This window comes from Dermacentor silvarum, chromosome 4, assembly GCF_013339745.2.
Source record: "Dermacentor silvarum isolate Dsil-2018 chromosome 4, BIME_Dsil_1.4, whole genome shotgun sequence".
Lineage (NCBI taxonomy): Eukaryota > Metazoa > Arthropoda > Arachnida > Ixodida > Ixodidae > Dermacentor > Dermacentor silvarum.
The window spans coordinates 94,205,718-94,227,151 of record NC_051157.2 but is presented as its reverse complement, the minus strand read 5'-3'; the positions used below and the strand labels follow the sequence as shown (position 1 = coordinate 94,227,151).

The 21,434-nt window shown below is 46.6% G+C and overlaps 1 pseudogene; it reads left to right on the top strand.

Annotated features, from left to right (window-relative positions):
- The window catches only part of LOC119448770 (Down syndrome cell adhesion molecule-like protein Dscam2), a 235,211-nt pseudogene that overhangs the window by 178,150 nt on the left and 35,627 nt on the right, over nt 1-21,434 (top strand).

Here is a 21,434-nt window from a genome sequence, read left to right as displayed (position 1 = left end):
GTGAGTTTAAACCACAACGAATACGTGATTATGTTCTTTTGACTAAGCTCACTGGTGTGTTTATTGCTGTGCAGGGAAGTACGCACTGTACCCGAGCGGTGAACTTTACATTCACGACGTGGACGAACGTGATGCCGAGCGCTCCTACCGATGCCAAGTGCTGGATCACACCACAAACGCAACAAAAGCCAACACAAGGCCTGCCAGAATTATACTGCAAGGTAAGCTACCTCTGTCTTACTGTCCAAAGTCGTAGTATTAGACATATTACACAGAGCGATATTACACAAATGTATGCTGCACATCATTGATTGCACATAGAGAGGTAGAACTCCAAGCTAGCTATTCACTGCATGTTTAAACTGTGTGCTATCGACAGCGAATGTATTGGAGACATGGACCATGCTAAGAAGCCGATCCATTTGAAAGCCTGGGTACACATGGTTGGATTAAGAGTTCAAGTCAGCACTAGTAAGCACATCAAACACAGCTCTTCATTTTCGTACAGGTCACATGTCCAAAGTACACAAAATTTATGTTAATTATTCTCGTGCCTCATACACTTACACCGATATTAGGTTTCTCGCACGTGACCAAACGTGCAAGCACCACTCGGCGAGGTCGTGTTCCACATGCGCATTTCGAAAGAAGAATGTTGAAGCTCTTGTAATTACAAAACAGTAAGCAGTGCTGCCGTTTCACAAATTACACACCCCAAATCAAGTGGCTGCACAAAATGAGACGTCTAGGAAGCGATGTCACCCGGACGAAGGCGATGTACGAAGCTTTTCGAGGGAAGAATAACAATTGCATTTGTATGAAGAAAAAAAATTACACCATCTTCCCGTAGGGGAACCCTGAGTAGTATGCGAAGCAGCCATGGGGTCGACTCAAGTTCCCATTAGTTTTCAGATCGGCCTGTCTCCGCTGCCATTTCGTGGCGGCGGCTTGAGCCCTCTTCTCCACGGCGCTGTCCATGGCGCTGCCACTGGCGTTGACGCTGGCGCTGTCCGTGGCACTCATCATGGCGTTGCGGGAGGAGAATGAGAGGACGAAGTGAATTGATGATGAGTGGGCAAAGCACCTGGGGATAGGGTGCCTACATGCAATGCCGTTTTAAAACGGCGTTGCATGTAGGCACCCTACCTGGGGATCATTCGGGCAAAACGCCGGAAGCGTTCTCCGGAAGCCGGAAGCTGGCTTCCGGAACCGGAAGTAGAAGGGGAACCGGAAGCGGAACCGGAAGTGGACGCCGCACGGCGGAGGGAGGGAGGAAGTGACATAGCCCCAAGCATAAGATGCTTCGCATCTAATAAAGTATGACACACATCTAGCTACGTTTAAGCATTGTTTACTACTTAGGTCACAGTACCACGTATATATTCTGGCGGACTTACCAAGAATGCGCACACAAGCAGTGACACACACCCAATGATTAAAAAAAAAACAAAATAAATATGCCTTTCAAGAATCCAATAAATAAAATACATTTCTTCATTGGGAAGTCGGCGTACCTTTGAGATATATACCTATGATCCGGCAAGATCTCGCAGTAAGGCAATGAACATGCGTTGGAATTGTTGCCATATTAAATAGTTCGCCCAGAGGCAAGGGTCCGTTAGATCTCTTGGCTGCCCAAATACTTCCACTTCATGGAGACTTTTGCGGACGTTTTTATCAAATATAAATGCGCATCAAAGCTTAAGATATTTGTGCTCAATTTTAAATCTGATAGTGCAGTAAGTATTTATCATCGTTACAATACTGTCTCAAAAAGGGAACACGAACAAACTCGAGAACAAGGCTGTTTTCGGCAGTGATAACTGCTCGTAGAAAGTGCCGAAAGTTCGAAACTTCGCTGCCCGAAAGATGATGGTGTCGTCGAGGCTTTCCTTACAATGGGCGAGCGAAGAATTGAAAGAGCGGTCTACATGATTGCGCCCGGTCCAGCGAGTGATGTATGACCTGCCTCGTGGTTCCAGCGGGAACTGAAAATAACCCAGGTATTTAGATATAAAAGGGAGAGAGAAAAGAAATAGCGTCGGGAAGCGGGAGGCGTCGAGCGTCGCACCTATCGACCGACGACTCTTCGACCGTGCCAAGAGAGACGGCGTTTGTGAGCCGAAGGACAGCGATCGGTGCTGTATAGTCAGGCGCCACTGCTCTTTCGGCCGCAAATGTTTCCGGGGTGAGGAGGCTGTGGAGGTGAGGGAGCGGGGGAAGGGGCAGAAAGACCGCGCTGATCACTGTCTTTCGCGCATCCACCTTTCAGTTACACCGCATTCGCCGGCTTTATATGTGGACTCTGCAGAGGCGAACGATCGAAATCGCTCGCCTATACTCTGCCGCGTGATCTTCTTTTTCTGGTTCTCCCTCTTCCCTCCTTCCACACCACCGCTCTCCGCGCTGAAACTCGTACTCGTCGTTGCAGCCGCAGCGAAATCGCTTCAAATTCGACGCGGTTCGCACGACGTACTCTCCCTTTCGCAGCCACCAAACACCGCTGCGTCGCCTCGACGCTGATGCTCTAAACAAAAAAGAAAGCAAGCAAGCCAGAACGCGGCCGGTCAGATGCGAGAGAATCGAACGACACGGGTGACAACGACGACATTCACCCGCCCTCCATCGCTCTCCAGCTTTCGTCCGTTGTCGTCTCTTCCACTCCGTCCCCACTCCTCCTTTCTTTTTTTCATTTCTCACGTCTCCTTTCCGGCCAGCGCTTCCTGAAACTTTTTTGGGTACGCTGCGGTGCGCTGTTCACGGTTCACTGTCCGGTGTCGCGGAAAAGGGCACGAGCGTTACGACCCTTTGATGGTTCGTTTTAGTGTCCCTTTATTTTTTTCTCTCTCTCTCTCTTCCCTGTTGCTCGCAGCCAAGGGACTGCGTTTTCCTGAGGCAATCGAGTGAAACGCAGCCATTCGCCATCCCTCTTCCCATTGGATTCGCTTGCCAGCTAACTATAGGGGCTTGTTCCCAATCCCTAGTTTGTGTTTATTTTTTATTTCGTCTTTGATTCCTTTCCTTTTCCTTCGTCTATTCCACGTCGTTCTCTCTTGCCGAGTGTCTCGATGTGTATGATCATAGCTAGTGCTAGACCCTCTTGCTTTTTCGCTTCCTCGAAGTATGCTCTTCCTTCTTCGTTAATATTATTATTGTTATTGTAATTAGCCTTTCTTATTTGCCTTAATTAGCCTTTTTTTCTTGCTGGATTCTTCCCCCCGCTCTCCACTCGTAACAAAGAGAATAATTAGAGGAGGTTTGAGCAGTGCCTGCCTGTGCATGTAGTCCATATTGATGGGTCAAGCGTGAACAGCGCCGGCGAGAAAGCGGGCGTGCCGCTCGGTATTATCGGATTATCGAAGGATATAAAATGGCCTCCTAATTAGTGCGCGCATGTGTAGCGGTCTGCTGTTGAGGGTGAGGAGCATGCAACTCCGCAAAGGTTCTGCCCTTAATCCTCTTCCTATTTCAGCCTTCCTGACCCTCTTGTTCGGCCTTCGTTCTTTAGCGAGTGCCGTTCAGAGTACAGCGGATGCATTGCGCGTGAGACTGTAACGTTTCGCACACGCTTATTGTTCCGAGTTTCTTACACCGCTTCCCTTGTCAACAATCGCTACGCATCCCTGCTTCTGGCAGAGGCATAAGTGCGTTCCAAGCACTTCCTTTTGTTTTTCTTTCTTTGTTCAGACTGCGTATAGCGGCAATCGTCACAGAGCACTAGGCTCGTTAATTGGTTTTCGCGAGGTTCGCTGCGCTGTCGTGTAGTGACGCTGTTCTGTGCCTCCCCGTAATTAAATTACATTCGCGTTGCTCGTCTCCCCATGCGCGCGGAAAGATTCCCTACGATCTTGCGCTTTCTACCTCCGCGCGTTGTCGCGCCGAGATGTTGTTGAGCCACGAAGAGGTAATGCAGGCGGGGCGTGTGTGCGTAATAATGAGCCTATTGAGAGCGCAGCGGTAGCAGACATTAGATTCACTTGAGAAGCTTAGGGTTGTGCGCCATTGGCATTTTTCTGCCCGATGGCAAAAACTTGGGGAGCGCTCGAACAGAGCGTTTCCATTGTCTTATCTATGAAACCCGAGATGCGCCTAATTTTCCTGATATTTATTCTTCCCGTTCTATATGAATTGCGGTGTATTATAGGTAGTCGCAGATTTCAGATACATAAACTGTTACTTGAAATGCGGGAACTTGCAGATCATGTATGTAAGAACCGGAGTGGGTACGCCTGCGGCCGTTGCCTGAAATGAACTGAGATGTTCCAGTCCATTGTACATTGGATAAAACCTATTGATATGCGACTGCTGTATTGCCCAACAGCTCACACACAAGGCAACAATCGGTTTATATCACCCCTACATATTTGCCAGTCGCCGGCTCTGTTTTCTCAGGAATAGCATAATGCAACAATAAAGTGTACTTGAATAGTCCTAGCGAGACAAATGCGCGACTTCATAGGCATAGTTCTTTTATTAAAGTGAGGCTTTCTATGCTTTTTACCCGAGATCTGGCGCGTCTGCTCGATGTGCTTGTTGCCGAGTAAGGTGAGCCGGCCCTGGAGATAGTGCAGTACTAAACTGGGCAGATTCCAGAGATGGCAGGATGAAAAGTGGGCCAATTTCGGAGATTGTGTAATCCATGGATGCGCGGATTACGTGGGTCGCTTGGTGAGGGCTTCCATGTTTCGCTAATTTGCCGTAAAGCCACGTAAACGCTATGCTGCAAGACGCATGGCAGGAGATGGACTGTTTTATAGCATTTTTTACCTGCTTCCCAAGAAAGGGAGAGCAAGCAAAGAAAGGAAAGTCAGGGAGGTTAGCCAAGCGAGCATCAGGTTTGCTACCCTACACAGGAGGCAAGGAATCGATAATAGATAAGGAAAATAAACGGAGAGTGTGAACTCTGCGTGCCCCCTGGAGGATGCGCAGGAGGAATGTAAACGGTCAATCAGGTCGGTGCACTTCAACATCTGCACTGGTGGACGGATGGCTTTTTGGGACGTGGAGCGGGTGTCTTTGACTGAGAAAATGCTCACGAGACTAGCCGGTTTAATTATTTCCCGAACGAGATGCGTTGGACGTCGTAGTGAGGACGGATACACAAATGGTGATCAATCGTTTTCTCGCACATACGTGAGTCAGGCGTTGCATTATCGGTCGTTCCAGGGCGGTAGGAGTAACCGTTCAAGAATGCCACCCTCAGCCATAAGCGGCACAGCAACGTTACCTCTCCGCGCGAAAGGCTAGATGGTACTTGTAGCTGTAACGATGGATCGATCTTTAACAGTCGGCCATTGTAGACACTCGGAGAACTGCAGAAAGCTTGTGTCCTTTTGCGGGCAAACAGCTGAGGTTCCCTGGCAGCCTCTTCGCCAAAGGTATTCAAAGCGCCGGGGTATCTTCGTGAGCAGACCGGGCAGCCTTGTCGGCATAGTATTTGTAGACGACGCCACAGTTAAACGGAAACCCATGACAGATAATCTCGTGCCCTGTTTCAATAGCATGATCGTGTATTTCGCGAATGTAGGATATCATCTGCTTGTGTGCTTTGGGACCTAAAGGAACCGCTTTACGGAATCTCCAATTTACATCGATTCTAGAATGTGGGTTGGATCTGCATCAGTCTATATACGTACCTATTATGTTTTTTCTTCTTAAGCGTTTCTCTTTATCTCTCTCTGTAAAAATTCTGACGGGGCTTGTATTTTCATTTTTCCAAAGCAGCGGTTGCCATAATCAAGACGTGCTATACTTCTTCGCAGGGCCCCGGAAGTCTGAGGCCCCCCGCGTCATATCGTGGACGAAGGAGGTCGTGGTTGAAGAAGGCCAGCCCGCAACACTCAGCTGCGCGGCACGCGGGGTACCACTGCCCGCTTACCACTGGTTTCGGCAGTCCGGTGCAGACATGCGGCCTTTGCTGGTCGCTTCATCACGTGGTTCCCAGTCGTCCACCGCAGCTGCGGGACATCAGGGAGCTGCGTCCTCGTCCCGAGGCACGCTGTCACTCGGACCCGCGCACGCTCAAGACGCCGGTCGCTACGTGTGCCTCGTAAACAACACCTACGGCGAGGACAGAGTTTATGTCACGGTCAACGTCAGGGGTAAGTGTACTGTACATTCTACACCGTCCCCATTTGTAATGCATGCATACTTCTAGTTTGGACTTAACGTCATGGTTCAAGACGTGCTGGTCATTTTTACTGCATTATCACTAGCAGTGTCAGAGGCGGAAAATTGTATGTGCGTGAAGTGTGAGAAGCCGGTCACGGGGTGGAGGCAGGAGCGTGTACGTGTATGTGTATGCAAACACACACACACACACACACACACATATATATATATATATATATATATATATATATATATATATATATATATGCCCGTGCATGCACGGAAAATTGCCCCACAACAAGCCGCTCGAGGCGCTTTGCTTGTATTCGCGGACTTCTTCAACACTCGAAAACGCACTTTTATGTAGCACGTATTAAGCAACAAAAATCTGTATCGCGAGTTTTTTACGTGGTTCTACAATTTTGTCATTGCCACTTTTAATCTAATAATATTATTCCAGAAGTTGTTAATTAATGAAGAAAAGGTATATAGTTAGGCGGAATGCAAAGAAATAATCTCAGTATCTTTACTCTAACAACATTACTCTGGTTCTGTCCAGCTACGTGGCATTTGCATATTTCAAAATCTTGTTGCATGATAGTTAGGACACCCTGTATACAGGGTGTCCCAACTACCCTCACAGATTCTTATATAAAAAGGCTATGACTGTGCTACACCTGTCTTCGCATACGAGTTCTACGGCAAGACGGAAATACTTTACCCCTGCTAACGTTACCCTGAAAATAATAATTACGCAATATTTGTGAATGAGCTTTTTATGTAAACTTGAGGGCAGTTCTTTGAAAGAAAAACGTGTAGGCCGTCACACTTTATGGCATACCTATTTTTAGAAATCCAAAAGATCGCACGTGCACCTCACATTATTCAAACTAGGCACCGTTTTCTTATTGTAAACGTGCAGGTGCACCTCTCGTAAGCGTGCAGCCCCGATTTCAGCGAGTTCCCCTGGGTGCGTCTGTGACTTTGACGTGCAACGCCACCGGAGGTGGGGCCGGTGTGCTCGCCCGGGAGCTTCGCTGGTACCGCAACCTCGTGCCCGTCCAGCCCTCGGCTGCTGATCGGGTGCGCTTGTTGGGTTCCTCGGTGCTGCAGCTGGGATCAGTCAAGGACGGTCAGGAAGGCATCTACCAATGCCTGCTCGACAGCACCAGGGAGTCGGCACAGTCATCCGCATTCGTCCTGCTCATGGGTATGCAGCACTTGGCTATATTCACACAGCGGTTCCTTCCTATATGCGCTAGTGATTACTTTTTTATTACCCTGTAAAATATATTTACGTTCAGATGAGTGGAGTTGCTTGAAATGCTTCGCAGAAAGACAACCGCGTGTTATTTGTCACATTTCGCGTCTTCGCGCCTGGGGTACATGTCATGAGCGCACATGTAAGCTGCTTTTTCCTCTTGTTCTTCGTGGATATGAGAACGGGTGCCATGAGTGCTAAAGACTGGTAGCCGGCAGTGCTACTTAATAGCGGCATCCCGATATGCAATCTCTGGAATAGCTTGATAAGAGCAGGGTGCGATACTCGTATTGAATATTTGTCATGTGTGCTGCTGCAAATTGATTTGTTTTAGAAAGCCGCGTGTACGCAGCCGCAGGCTTCTGATGGCTTCAGAATTACGCAGGAGGTGCCTCAATGAAAATGCATTTGATTAAATGAGCAGAAGCAGCTGTTGGCGGAGAGTAATTATTAAAGGTGGTTACGTAAGCCATGCGTGACGCACATGTGCTGCAGAGAGATTAAAGGGGATTATGTAGGGCAACAATAGTGTCCTCCAAGCTGCGAAACTGATTACACTGCCTCCTACACACCCACTTTATCTAGCGTCAATAAAACTACTAAGCGTAATGCCATTACATTATGAAACCTAATATGATTAGTCTTCGCCTTCGTATTCAAAGGCCTTGTGCGCGAGAAGTGAAAGTACGCGCAAAAGTGTTCATCGTTCGTTCGAGACCGTTCTATGATTGGCGGTTACGTAACAGAGCGCCCAACGTTTGCTTTTTGCGCGCTCAGTTACCAAGCCCGAGCTGACAGTAACGTTCACCGAGCAGAACACGTACCCGGGCAGCTTCGTGTCACTCAAGTGCGCCGCACGTGGACACCCGATGCCTCGCGTGACGTGGACTTTGGACGGCGGGCCCGTGCCCTCTTCGCGGCGTGTGCTACGAGGAGATTTCGTCACCGAGGACCACGTGGTGCACAGTTTTGTCAACTTGACGTCAGGCCAACGTGACCCACGGCGGGGAGTACGCCTGCCAGGCCGAGAACGAGGCCGGCCGCGTCGCCCACGCGGCCTGGCTGAACGTGCTCGGGCCGCCGACGCCGCTGCCGCCGCGCAACCTCACCGTGCTGTCGGGCGAGACGCTGAGCCTTGCGTGCCCCGTCAAGGGACATCCGTTCGCCTCCTTCACGTGGTACAAGGGAGCCCATGGTGAGGGCGGCACAGTGCTCAGTTGGGTGGTCTCACAAGTTGTTCACCGCAAAGAATAATCTAATTGCGGCAGTCGTTTTAACCTTTCGATTTTGTCGGTACTTCTGGCCTTCTGCTACTGAATCCGGTGTCGCGGGGGTGCTTCTCGGCTGTGACGAGAGCACTCCGATGGAGGCAAATTGCAAAGACGTCATTTTGTCCAAACTCTATCAGTTACTGGGTAAGTGATATTGAGTGAGGAAATACTGTGCGATGTAATTAATCTAAGGCGTTTCTGTGAGCTCGGATCTGAATGTGAAATGTGAATTGTGAAATGTGAAACCCCTATCAGACAATCAGTCAGTACTATTACAGTCATCGGTATGTTGAGAGTCAGTGATTTTGTTAAATGCTAGTATTAGCAAGACATTTTAGTAGCTTTATGAGCGCAATGGCGACATTTGCCAGATCGATCTTTTATCCCGTGTTGGTAGCATTACAGTGCTTTCTGTGCTCCGCCCCTGCGAGTCAAAATGCGCCATTCTTGCTTAATTTGTTCTCAAAAACGCATGTGGCAAACGCGTAACGACACTCAATCTTTGCCATTAGGCAATTTCCACAACAAGAGCGCTCACAATGTTTTTTTTTTCTAATCGCAAATAGTATGCCATTACAAAAAATAGCAGTACAACAGCTTAATAAAAGCAATGTGGCCTCGTTCCCCTCAAGCTGGTACTTGCAGCTTTTTACCTGGTAATCATTGCAACCTTGTTGCAGAATAAACTCAATTCAATTCAAGTTCGTGAACGACAGCAAAAAAAAAAAAAAAAAACTGTTCGTAAACCGGACGTGTCTCAGGGTACTCAAAGTGAGCGATAGCAAGTAGATATGTAAACAGCGTACTTTGGCATAATGACATTGTTGTGGGTGAATTTGGTGCAACACATTAAATACAAAATTAGTCGGCCATATAGACATGTTTCAGGCAAAACGTGCAATATCGAAGTCTCAAATCTAAGTTTTACGCAACACTGTGACATAAAGCCTAGTGTCACAGTGTTCTACGACACTACCTAAGTTAGCTTCTTCCTAGGAGGACAAGCTTTGACAGAACTTGTAGAGCAAAAAGTAAAAAAAAAAGTTTTTAAATGTGCTGGGCGCTTCTAGAAACCCATTTGCTTCATCAAAGAAGTGACACGCGTGATGGCGTATATCTGCTGCTGTAAGGTTATTTAGAAAGCATTTCTTGTTGCCCTGCGCAGTTCCGTAGTGGACAGAACCATTAACCAGAACAAATGTAGGGGCAGTATAGATGGCTAAACATATAGGTCGACACGTCAAATGTGTGCAGTCCACATTGAATGGCGCAGAAGACGACTGCTATCCTCCTCTCCCGCAGCCGTCACAGAGGGAGAAGGAGGCGGGAGAGGAGGAGGGCTGTCCTTCCCGAGCGCTCCATCGCTAGGCCACAGCACCTAAATGTTCCATGCCTCCAAAGTTCTCACGGGACAACGCGTGCGTCTCAAGCAGCACTATTATATGTCTTTCGGTGATGAACGCGCCCACAACTCAGTTGCATGAGAGCACGCCCTCTTTGCATGGGCGCATTTGTAACAGCGCTGAAAGACCTACCACCTTGAGAATGGACGAAAGAGCTCGATAAAAAAATTGCTTTAAAACCTGCCTTAAACTTATTTTCGCAGCGAATCGAACCCTGGTCGATGGTCAACGGTACCGGATGAACACACATGGACGTTTAACAATCCACGACGTGGACCGAAAAACTGACGACGGCGTCGTGGTTTGCTCGGCCACTAGTTCCGATGGTCGCACAGCAGAGGCCCAAGTGAACCTCCATGTTGCTGGTAAGGCCACTTTCCTTAGATATTCTCCGTATATGATCAGATGACGCGCCAAGCAGAGTTACGGGAAGTCGTTGACATTGTGTTTATTACTAGCAAAATACTGATTGTAAAAGCTGCTGCTTTGTATATTACGATCTAAACACGTGATTAACTGGCGTTGAAACTTACCAATATTTTCCCGTAAAATTGAGCAACATCCTGCAATATCCGGCATCCCGCAACGAGGAATATCATGTTGAAATTTTAAGAAGCAAGAACGTGCTACATACCTCATTTCTAAAAAAAAATTATTTGAGCTAGTTTGCCCTATAATGTAGGCATTACAAACGCAAATGTAATCGGTCTCAGTTTTGCATATCTTCTGCAGTCCATACAATGGTCTGAAAAGCATCGTTACAGAGTCGGAATACAGATGGGAAACTGTAGGGTTATGAACAAAGGTGACGTACGTAAAATGCAGAAATGTGCAGGCAATGCCTTTCCCTAGAAGCTTTTAAAGACTTCTGAGATGCGACTAGTGTCCGAGCGCATGCTCGGATTTATTGCAGCGGAGCTGTTAAGGCCTCGCTAGGGTGGTCTCGTTGTCGTGCACAGAATCGCCGAGCTGGGAGAGAGGGAAAGTAGAGCATAGGAGTAGAGGAGGTGCAGAGAGCGACAGACAGACAGACAGAGAGTGAGAGAAATAAAACAAAATGAACTTCCTTGGCGAGGTGGGATTCGAGCCCGAGTACTCACTGTCCGAAGGCAAGCGTCATAAGCATTGCGCTATACACCGACCTTTTTTTTTCTTTTCTTTAAGGCATGGAAAATAAAACTTAAGGTATATTACAGTGTGGACATAGCTACACACTTAAAACTCGGGCAAACACACACACGCGTCCAAAAAGTGCGTCCAGTCCGGCGGAGGATCCTGCGCAGCGTAGACACTTCTTATATAAGCTGCACTTTCTTGAAAGAATGATCTTGAAGATCGCGGGCTTTCGGCATTGTGATTACACGTTCTGCGCTATACACCGACGCTTGCAGAATATCAATTTGTGGGAGCCATATGGTTGCATTGTACCGACGACTGTAACACAACTTGCTATGGACGAAAGAAAGAAAAAAAATGAGAGAGAGAGACACACACACAAAGAGAGAGACAGAAAGATGAGAGAAAGAAAAAAAAACAATATAACCTTTTTTCGGGAGGCGTGATTTGAACCCAGGTAATCACTGTACGAAGGCGAGCGCCATACCCACTACGCAATACACCCACGCTTGCAGAGCTTCGCTGTTTCATCAGATTTCACAAGCGTGCAACTGGCTTAATTTTTTACATAGAAATACTGATTTCGCCCTATAGAGAAAAAAAAACTAATCCTTGTCTTGAGTATCCCGGTTTAGAGCCCCTGTTTAGCGAGGTTTCATGAATGCGACAAGTGGCGCAATCACTTCGCATTTTCAGCCTTTCACGACCATGTATCTTGTGGTAATTCGTCAGTCGCTATAGGAAGGCGATTCGCAATACTTCTACAAAAGAGGGCCGTTCGAGACGCGTTTATTCGCCTCAGGCAGCGAATGTAAACGCTAGCGTATCACACTGAGGGCGAGAGAAAAAAGTCAGGTGGCGGCGACATTGTGCTCTCCTCCGTTTTTGGACGGAACGCAACTCACCGGACGAAGGGGAACATGCGGCATGTTCCCCTTCGTCCATGTCGAACACTGTTGCGTGAAACATCTCGAACACTGTTGCGTGAGCGTTGTAATAATCATACAATGCACCCAACGTAGGCTCATACGCAATGTAATGTACACGCTATGGAGGTTTGAGCTGAGAAATGTGCTATTCTTCTGTCGCCATTCAGATAAACGCTGTTTTTTTAGCCTATATCATGTACACACCGTCTTCTCCCTGTGTGTGGTGGCGCAGTGCCTCCGACCATCGCCCCGTTCTCATTCCCGGCCTCGGTGCGCGAGGGTGAGCGTGCGAGCGCCCACTGCTTCGTGTCCTCGGGTGACCGGCCGGTATCGCTGTGGTGGCTCAAGGACGGCCACCCTCTGCAGCCAGGCCTGCTGGACGTCAAGCCGCAGCTGATGAACGAGTTTCTCTCCGTTCTCTACTTCGAGAGCATCGCCGAAGAACACAACGGCTCCTACACCTGCGTCGCCAGTAACCCATACGCTCGCACGAACGCCTCCGCTCAGCTGGTCGTGCAGGGTGAGTGACACGGTTTTGTCACGCGTGTTCATCAGCATCAGCATCATCATCACCACCACCACTACCATCACCACGAATAGAGGTGTTACAGAAAGTTCCTTCAAATGTTGGCAGTGCTTTTACACGAGAGTATACTTTAGCGGCTACTATTGTGGCAGCGTAAACATCCGTATGCTATTGTTGAGCTTCAAAAATCTTTTCCACACTTGCCTTTGCATTGTTTTACTTATGCAGTGGCCCCCAAATGGGTGTATACGCCATCCAGCACCAACGCCCTCAAGGGAAGCACCATGCGATTCGACTGCCAGGCTGACGGCTTCCCGACGCCGGTGATCCGCTGGAAGATGTCAACAGGTAACCGATTGCGTGGTTCCCAGTAAACTTTGCTCCAAATGTGATCATTGCTCTTCAGTGTCCGTTCGAGAAGGTTGCAGGTGAGGTCAGCCGACGTCCTGCGTCTAAGGAGAAACTAGTCTGCAAACTTGACGGCAACTTCCATTAAGCTGTGCTTGCAGATACGTAATAGAAGCAGAACAGTAACGAAGTCACATCCATTTGACAGGAATCGCATGCTTGCACCACCTTCAAGAGATGCATCTTTAAAATACGTGGTCATGTCCATCGAAATCGGGCACTTTTCAGCACTTTCTGTTTTTCGGGTGCTGTGCCTCACGCACCGTGAAGCGATGAAAAAACTCGTTCCATACAGACTGCGTCAACTACTTCTGAGCATACCCTTCCGCGAAGGCAGGTTACAGTGGTGCGTAACCTTCTGTCTTTCAATGTTTTGAGTAATTGCACCTTATCCGAGCAGCACTGCATATGCTAAGTGGGCTTCTGCTATCACCTGATAGGACGAAATACAGACAGGCTTTTGGTATCTTGTGTGAGCAATCATTCACTGCTCCCAATTTATTTCGGGACCAGAAGAGCAACTTCCAGGGGCTTCCTCATTTAACAGCACCCGCTAAGCAACAAAATGACTTCCAAACCACCGGCACCTCATGTACAAGGCTCAAATGCATAAAAAAGCGCCGCGTCCACACTCTAGGTAGTAGTAATGGAGACTGTTAAATCGTATTTTGTGTCACACATGCCACGCACACATGCTACCATTTGATACAACATGCTTGTATTAAATTGATCCATAAACTTTCTCACCCTCCGATGTAAAAGCGATAAATGCTCTCGCATTATTTCGCCTACAGTACCTTCTCAGGATGCGCTTATCCGGTTATGTGTGTTACTGAGCGCGTTTTCAGTCGGGTTCACTCCTCCGCGGGCACAACAGGACGCGCGCAAGGCCAGAGAGAGAGAGAGAGAGAGAGAGTTCGGAAGTTTTCTAGCCCTCTTCGCTCAGTCGGGGCGACGCCCCATTCTCCCTTTCATTTCTTCCCCATTTTCATCCCACCCACTCTCCCGTTTTTATCGAGCGAGCGGGAGCGCGCGTTTGCATGAGAGCGGCGCTGTCCGCTTAGCGGCCTCGTTCTGCCTGCGCTGCTAGGCCAACTGCTTTCGCGCGCTGACATGAAAACTACTGCCCTCCGTATAACTCCGCACAAACAAGCGGTGGCATCCCGTCGTCGTCGTCGGAGGTTCGACGCCGTGAACTAGCTACGCAGAAGTTCGTCCACTGCTAGGCGGGAGACACAGATTACAGTAAATAAACTCTAAATGCTACGGACAACGTTGCCTTAAAACATTTCATTGTTTTTTTTTCATGGCTACTCCCTCGTACTTGTAGTATCGCACTCCGGTGCCAAAATTATGAAGATTTGTCGATTTATTGATTGTTATTTATTCATTCAATCATCTACTTCACAGGCTCCAGAAGGAGTATTGCGTGGGAAGTGTTTGTGTCTGTAGGGGGGGGGGGGGGGGGCGTCATTAAATAACAAAGGTATGGAAGTTGTCTGGCAAGATTTAGGACAACTGGGGAATAAATGAGGGCAGTCATGCACGAAGCGTATTCTGTGTAATTTGTCAAATTTCTCTGAATATTCTGAGGTGTCGTGCTATATAAAAGTGATATTCTTGCCGTAAATGTCAAATCAGCTTATAACCCTAGTGCTCTTGGCCATATGGCATGCAGCAAGCGTTAGGCCAATGTGCCATTCGGTGCGCACACTGTGCATGAGAGCAAGACACGCTCACGCGGTGGCTTACTCAAACGTCAACTTGCAGTGTTCGGGGCAAATGCGGAGATCTCTTCCTTGCTCTCTTTCCTAGGAGGGGTCTCCAGTGGTTTTGTGACCATACGGAGCAACGCCAAGCTGCAAGTGCTGGAAAACGGCTCCCTTGTCCTGCAACACGTGGACGCTTCTGACGCAGGCGTCTACCTCTGCCAAGCCACCAATGGCGTGGGGCCGGAGCTCACACACGAGGCCAAGCTAACAGTTTCCGGTGAGGCACAAAAGAGTATTACATGTAGCAGCTTCGTACAAGGACTACATGAAGTAAGTGCGAGTCCTAGCGACAGAGGAATGACGGTTTTGTTGTCCGAACCAGTATATGACAAATGGAAAATACACGGATTTTATAGACTTCTGCCTACTGGCTTCAATTTTATTAATGCTGCCATCGCAAAAATATTTCATTTGAAAAAGCGCTATAATTACAGCCGTGCGTGCAGCCTCTGTGCTTTAACAGATTTTGGCGGAAGCAAATAATTTGTGATTCATGACAATGTTCTGTAAATGCCCGCATCGTTTAACATGCAAGCCCTAAACATTAAATAGATGTAATCATTGCACAAAATTTTTAAAAATGTTTGGGCAAGAATTTCTAAAGATGGTTACAATACTTTTTCTGTCGGCAAACAAGGGGATCCGAAGAAGGAATATGTTCTTCACTTAAGTACTGAAATAGAAAGGAAGCCGTTAAGTACGTTCGAAATAAAGCTCATAACAGGGCAGAGAAAACATTGTGCGCTATCTGTTGCCCTGTCATTTTGGTGCAGGTTATAGAAAAACAGGTGGTAAAGATTAATCCGGAGTTCCCCGCTACAGCGTGCCTCATAATCAGGTCGTAGTTTTGGCGCGTAAAGCCACAGAATTGAGTTAATTACTTCTTTCTGGTGCTCTTCTTACTGGCTATATCATTTGAGCAAATCCTGATGTTTCGCCCTAGTTTTTAGTTTCATGATGGGCTCTAACTTCTTTTTTTTTTGCGCACGCAGTTTTCGACGTATCTTTCTCGAACATCAGATGTTTGCTTTAACATTCATGCCGGTTAAGAAAAGGTAATTGATTAATTAAGCGCCATATATTATCCTTCTCTCCTTTTCACTCATGTCTGGAACGCCAGTCCCCGCCACCTTTATCACCAGCTCAATGTCGGTGACATCCCGTAAGGGAGACAAAGTGCATCTGCAGTGTGACTCCATTGGCGACCCTCCTCTCACCATCACGTGGTACCGTGACAACGTGCTTCTAGACATGGACAGACATCCGAGGTAATTAGCGCGACCACTCTCACTTTTCAGAACCCCTGCGGGGTACCGACTGTCAGACACGGCGGCTCATTCGCCAGAGGCTGGGTTGTCGGCACGCTTATGTCATTAATCAAGAACGCTACGAAGCTTAGGGCGTTCAACCGGCGAAGGTGTTCTGAATATTACACGGCGAAACTAACACGACAAAGATATTAGTGGGAACTCTACGTCCTTGAAATATTTACAGAAACGTTTTTCATTGTTAGCTCAGCTTAACTGTGTACACGAGACGACCGCTGACTTAAATTGTTGTGCTTTTCTGACTCGTCTTTGTAGCAGACTGAGTCACCTCAGGAGGTAGCAATCTTCATATATCGGCCTAGTGTGCAATTATACTAAAACACTGATTAAATCTCGCCCTTTTTATTACTGTTACATTTTGTTACGTGTTAATGACAAGATCAGTGGTTTAAACGGATCAACATGCAAAGGGACTTAGGAAGGAATGTAACAGGAATCTACAAAGATATCACAAGGAAATTACAAGGCCATGAAACTAATTTGTTTTCTGGTTTATGGGAAACTGTTTCTGACTTTTTGCTGTTCTGTATTAGCGCGGAGCTTCTTGTCAATTCGCTTTTACAAAGCGCAGGTACACAGTCAATGATCATGAACGGGAGGATGGCATGGCGTCTCAGCTACTGCTGCGTGACGTTAGGACAAACGACACTGGAACTTATGCCTGTAAAGTTGCCAACAGCCATGGCAAGGACGAAATGTTCATCAAGCTCACCGTGCAAGGTAAACGAATGTCCCTGTATTCCTAATCTACTCTCCTGAAAGGACGGCATGAAAATGTTTATTCGCTGTCTTCGAGCTGCTGTATATACTAGGGGTGTGCAAAGAGTGATTTTAGAGGCCGAATCGAATAGTGCCAGTAGTGAATCGAATCGAATCAAATACCAAATACTTTTCGAATAGATTTTGATTAGTGAACACTCTTTATTGCAATATTATAAAACGATGTTCACATCCCAGTATTCTTAAGGTTACCAAGTTTCTGTCATTACATAGTACGTTATGAAGAGTTTATTCAAATCCCAAATGGAGCGTTAGAAGCAAACAAATAGTTTCTTTGCATGCACAGGGCTTTCGAAGAGGGCAAATGATAGTTTTGCAGCCTGTAAAGTATGGCTACCAAGTGACGTAGCCTGCTCCACTACCCAAGTTCTCATGTTAGATGTATACTATGCTAGCGCGAGTGAAAACTTGTCGTATTTTTGCCCCAGTTTTATGTTTATTTGAGCGCAACTGACGTTTTGAGATATTCGAAAAGTATTCGAAACATATTCGCATTTACAAATACTGACATTCGATTCGAAGACCCAATCAAATAGGACACTATTGGATTGGTTATTTGAAAGTTTCAGATATTCGCACAGGCCGCATACATATGCTACAAACAACCTCGATGAGTAGTTCGCTCGTTCTCCTGTTCTCTACAAGGCTTTTGTTGAGCATAACATCTGCACCGAATACAGTTCACCTGCGGTGCTTAGATAATCGTGCGGCTCCATGCCATTGCTTTTACCTCTTGGGAAGGTCAGGGTCCTAAGGATGGTGTGATCACTTAATCCCGAGCACTGCATTGTGCTGCGTTCTACGTGCAGTGAGCACTTAGAACAAACCAGCTGGGGGGACACAAGAGCAGTTTTGCTGCGAACAGCCAGCTAATGGGCTAGGAAATAGTTTCAACATGCGTTTGTAACAATGATAAACTGTGCTTGCCTAACTGGGCCTATGGAGTCAGTGTTGCGCCGTCACAGCGATGGCAGTCTGCGCATATTTATGCATATATTAACCGCAAAAAGGAAAAGGAGCACGCATGGTGGGTGCACAGCAGAGTAAAAAACGTATGACTTAGAAGGCAGGGCTGTCACAGAATCTCGAAAGAATCTCGAATTCAACAAATTCAACCTGAGTCTCGGCAGATAGCAGTCACGTATCCCGCTTATGTATAAAACGTATTAGTTTACATTTTTGTTGTTAACTGGTGCAAAATGTAAAGCAATAGAAAGCCAATATTGAAGCTAACGTGAAGCACTTACGGAAATGCCTTTGGCGATCGCTAAGACACATTTTGTAACGATTCTATCTGATTCTGTGTATCTTTATGAAACGCTGCACCTATAGTGGATGATATTTATGATAATAACGCAGAGAGATTTCAAAGGAGCCAATGAGAACGCACAATGGAAAAGAGGTCTTAGAAAACACGATGCTTGAACAGCTCCTTGTTGAGCCCATTATTATTATTTTTATTACACATGAGCACTATTTGTTTGCAAACCAAAATCCGTAGCATCATTTCATTCGTTAGTTGCATGTATTCCCAAACTGTATCCCTTATGCTGTCTAGAATAGCGATTGCCCGTGAAGAAAACCGAAGGACTTCGTCAAAATTCCAAGCAATATCTGCTCAATTTGCAGAGGCGCCCTCACCACCGACCAACGTCCACGTAAGCCATCTAGCCAGTCGGTCTGTTTCAATACGTTGGAGCGTACCTTTCGATGGAAACTCGCCCATCACGCAGTATGACCTCAAGATACACTCTTCAAGAGGTACGCATTTCTCAACTCCGACCAAAATCTGCATATTGCATACAAAGTCTTGCGCCTTTATTATCACTCTCGTTAGTCAGTCATCACAACTCATAAGGCAAGGTTGTGTGACGATCTTGCTGTTTCCTTCTTGCACCAATAACACATTTTGTTATTAGTTGTAAAACTGAATAAAGGAACTCCGCAGCAAGAGAGTACAATCTTTGACTCAGTGGCTCTGTTGCTTCTCCTAATGAAATCAAAGCGTATTTAAATCCAGAAAGCATTTGACATGGAATATAGCGTGCATAGCGGCGCACGAAATTTTTTACCGTTAGTGACTTTCATCTTCACACAACAAATATAAAGTTGTGTACCTATTTTTCATAAATGACACTTTGGTGTGGACAATGAATACTTTTTATATATACGTTGAGCGCCCACTTATACACCTCGGGAGACAAATAATGCCGCTGCCCGCATGCCTTGCGTTACTTTTTGGGAGCAACGAGAGCCACTGTGATCAGCGTGTTCTCTCTGCTCTCATATATTTGCGTATACACTCCTACCACATGTTTACATTGCAAATATATTTTGTTTTCTTCCGTAGCTGGTTCACTTGATATGCAGAGAAGGACACAACACCAAAACAAAACTTAAGTTTAGCTACTAGTCTATTGGTCATCTCAAGAAGGCCACATTGAAAGCTGTCCCTCGGCTATTGTTGATATTGTCTGCAATACAAATCATCTAATGAAAGGCGCAGCTCAGAGAGTCAACGCAACAGGCTGGACGCAGCGACAATTAAAGCGTTTTTCTCCGCTTGCTTTTCGGCATGAAGACGGCACTTCCCGCGTGATACCTATTCCTGGAACCCAGCTGGAAATGACACTGGACAGCCTGAGCCCCAACTCTGCGTACAGAGTTGAAGTGGTCGCCGTCAACGGTATTGGCACGGGCACTCCCAGCGAGCCTCTCTTCTTCACCACCGACACCGAAGGTAAATATGTGGAGGATGGTCAGCCAATAAAAAGAGAATCTCTCACTCATTAAACTTGCGTGGTGTCATGATATGCGTTTTGTTCTAGCAGAGCGAATATCATAATGGGCTCCTTTGTTTCGGTTTGCCATTTCCTCGCCTGTTTCTCACAAAGGACGAAAACGATTCGTTCGCCAGAGAGATAATTATTTTACATGTTATTCTTGGTTATCTTGCAAATTTGTTTTCATTTTCTATTCATTGGCTGCTTTATTTGGTTTAGGTAGTTTTCCTGCTCTCAATTCCTGCCTAGGGGGGCAGACGAAAATTGGCATATGGCAACCAAAGGCAGCGCATACAAATTGAATGAGTGTATTTACTAACAGAAGAACAGAATTGTGTGTGAAAAAGTTCTAGTAATAATTATATTGACAGCACGGTTTTTCAAATGCTCCATACGTAGTGAGCCTTTGAATTGACTGGGACCGACCGCGCCGCCGTTTCAAGTGCTCCTTTTGTCGAAAATTTAAAATAAAAGCCTGTCGCCATCTCGAAATACGTTTATTGAACTTGTTCTTGCTGTCTGACGCTCTTTTAACTAACGAAAATAGTAATGGAGCGTTCTGAATGGAACACCATCTCGGCCATCATTTCTTACCCGTTTCGTTTCCTACAGCACCATCCACTAAACCGATCGACCTGAAGGTCATTCCGCTCAACGCATCCAGCCTTCGCGTCACTTGGAAGGTTAGTACACACTTTCTTTTCCAGTAGTAACAACCCCACCAGTGAGGTGGAGTATAAGATAAGACTCTAAAGGCACTTTTTTGTTGCCTATCAAACATATACGTAGGTTGTTTCACGATTCTTAACCCTTCCGGTACGTAACCACCATCTTATGCGCATTAGTTGTGCTTACATAAACTCGGTATGCGCAAAATAATGAACCTAATCGATAAAAGCTAGGAATTGTGCCGCAATCAGCTGGCATAGGTGGCACGCTCTTCCAGGAGAGCATCTGCAGAACTTCTTATTACTGGCATTGCCAAGAAATCTTGCAAACACGGAAATTGATGTTACACTCCCGGCACATACAGCGCAATGGTTTCATTTGCTTACGTAGCCATTTGTCAAAGTACTGCGCTCATGTACGTATATTAACGGAACTACTGAGAATATGCTACCAGCTCAGCTATTCTGTAGCATGCATGCATTCCTAATGGCTTGCTAACGTATAGCCGATGACAAAGGCAACAAAATACCCCCCTTCGCTATTTATCCATGATCATAGGTCGTCATTCATCGGTGTATAATCTGTGTAGGCGCCAGTTTGTGAGTGAGTGAGTGAATAATGAGTGGGTGAGCGAAGAGTGAATAATGAGTGGGTGAGTGAAGAGCGAATAATGAGTGACTGACGAGTGAATAATGAGCAAGTGAAGGGTAAATAATGAGTGAGTGAAGAGTGAGTGAATAATGAGTGAAGACTTAGTGAAGAGAGAGCGAATAATCAGTGCAGAGTGAGTGAATAATCAGTGAAGCGTGAGTGAAGAGTGAGTGAAACGTGAGTGAAGAGTGAGTGAATAATGAGTGAAGAGTGAGTGAATAATGAGTGAAGAGTGAATGAAGAGTGGGTGAATAATGAGTGAAGAGTGAGTGAATGAGTGAGCGAGTGCTTGAGTAAGTGAATGACTGAGTGAGTGAATGAATGAGTGAATTAATAAATGAATCAGTGACTTATCTGGCTGATCCTCAGTCTTGTAAGGCAAGACCGGCATCACTCCGTAAATTCATCATGTGATTAGTGCTACGG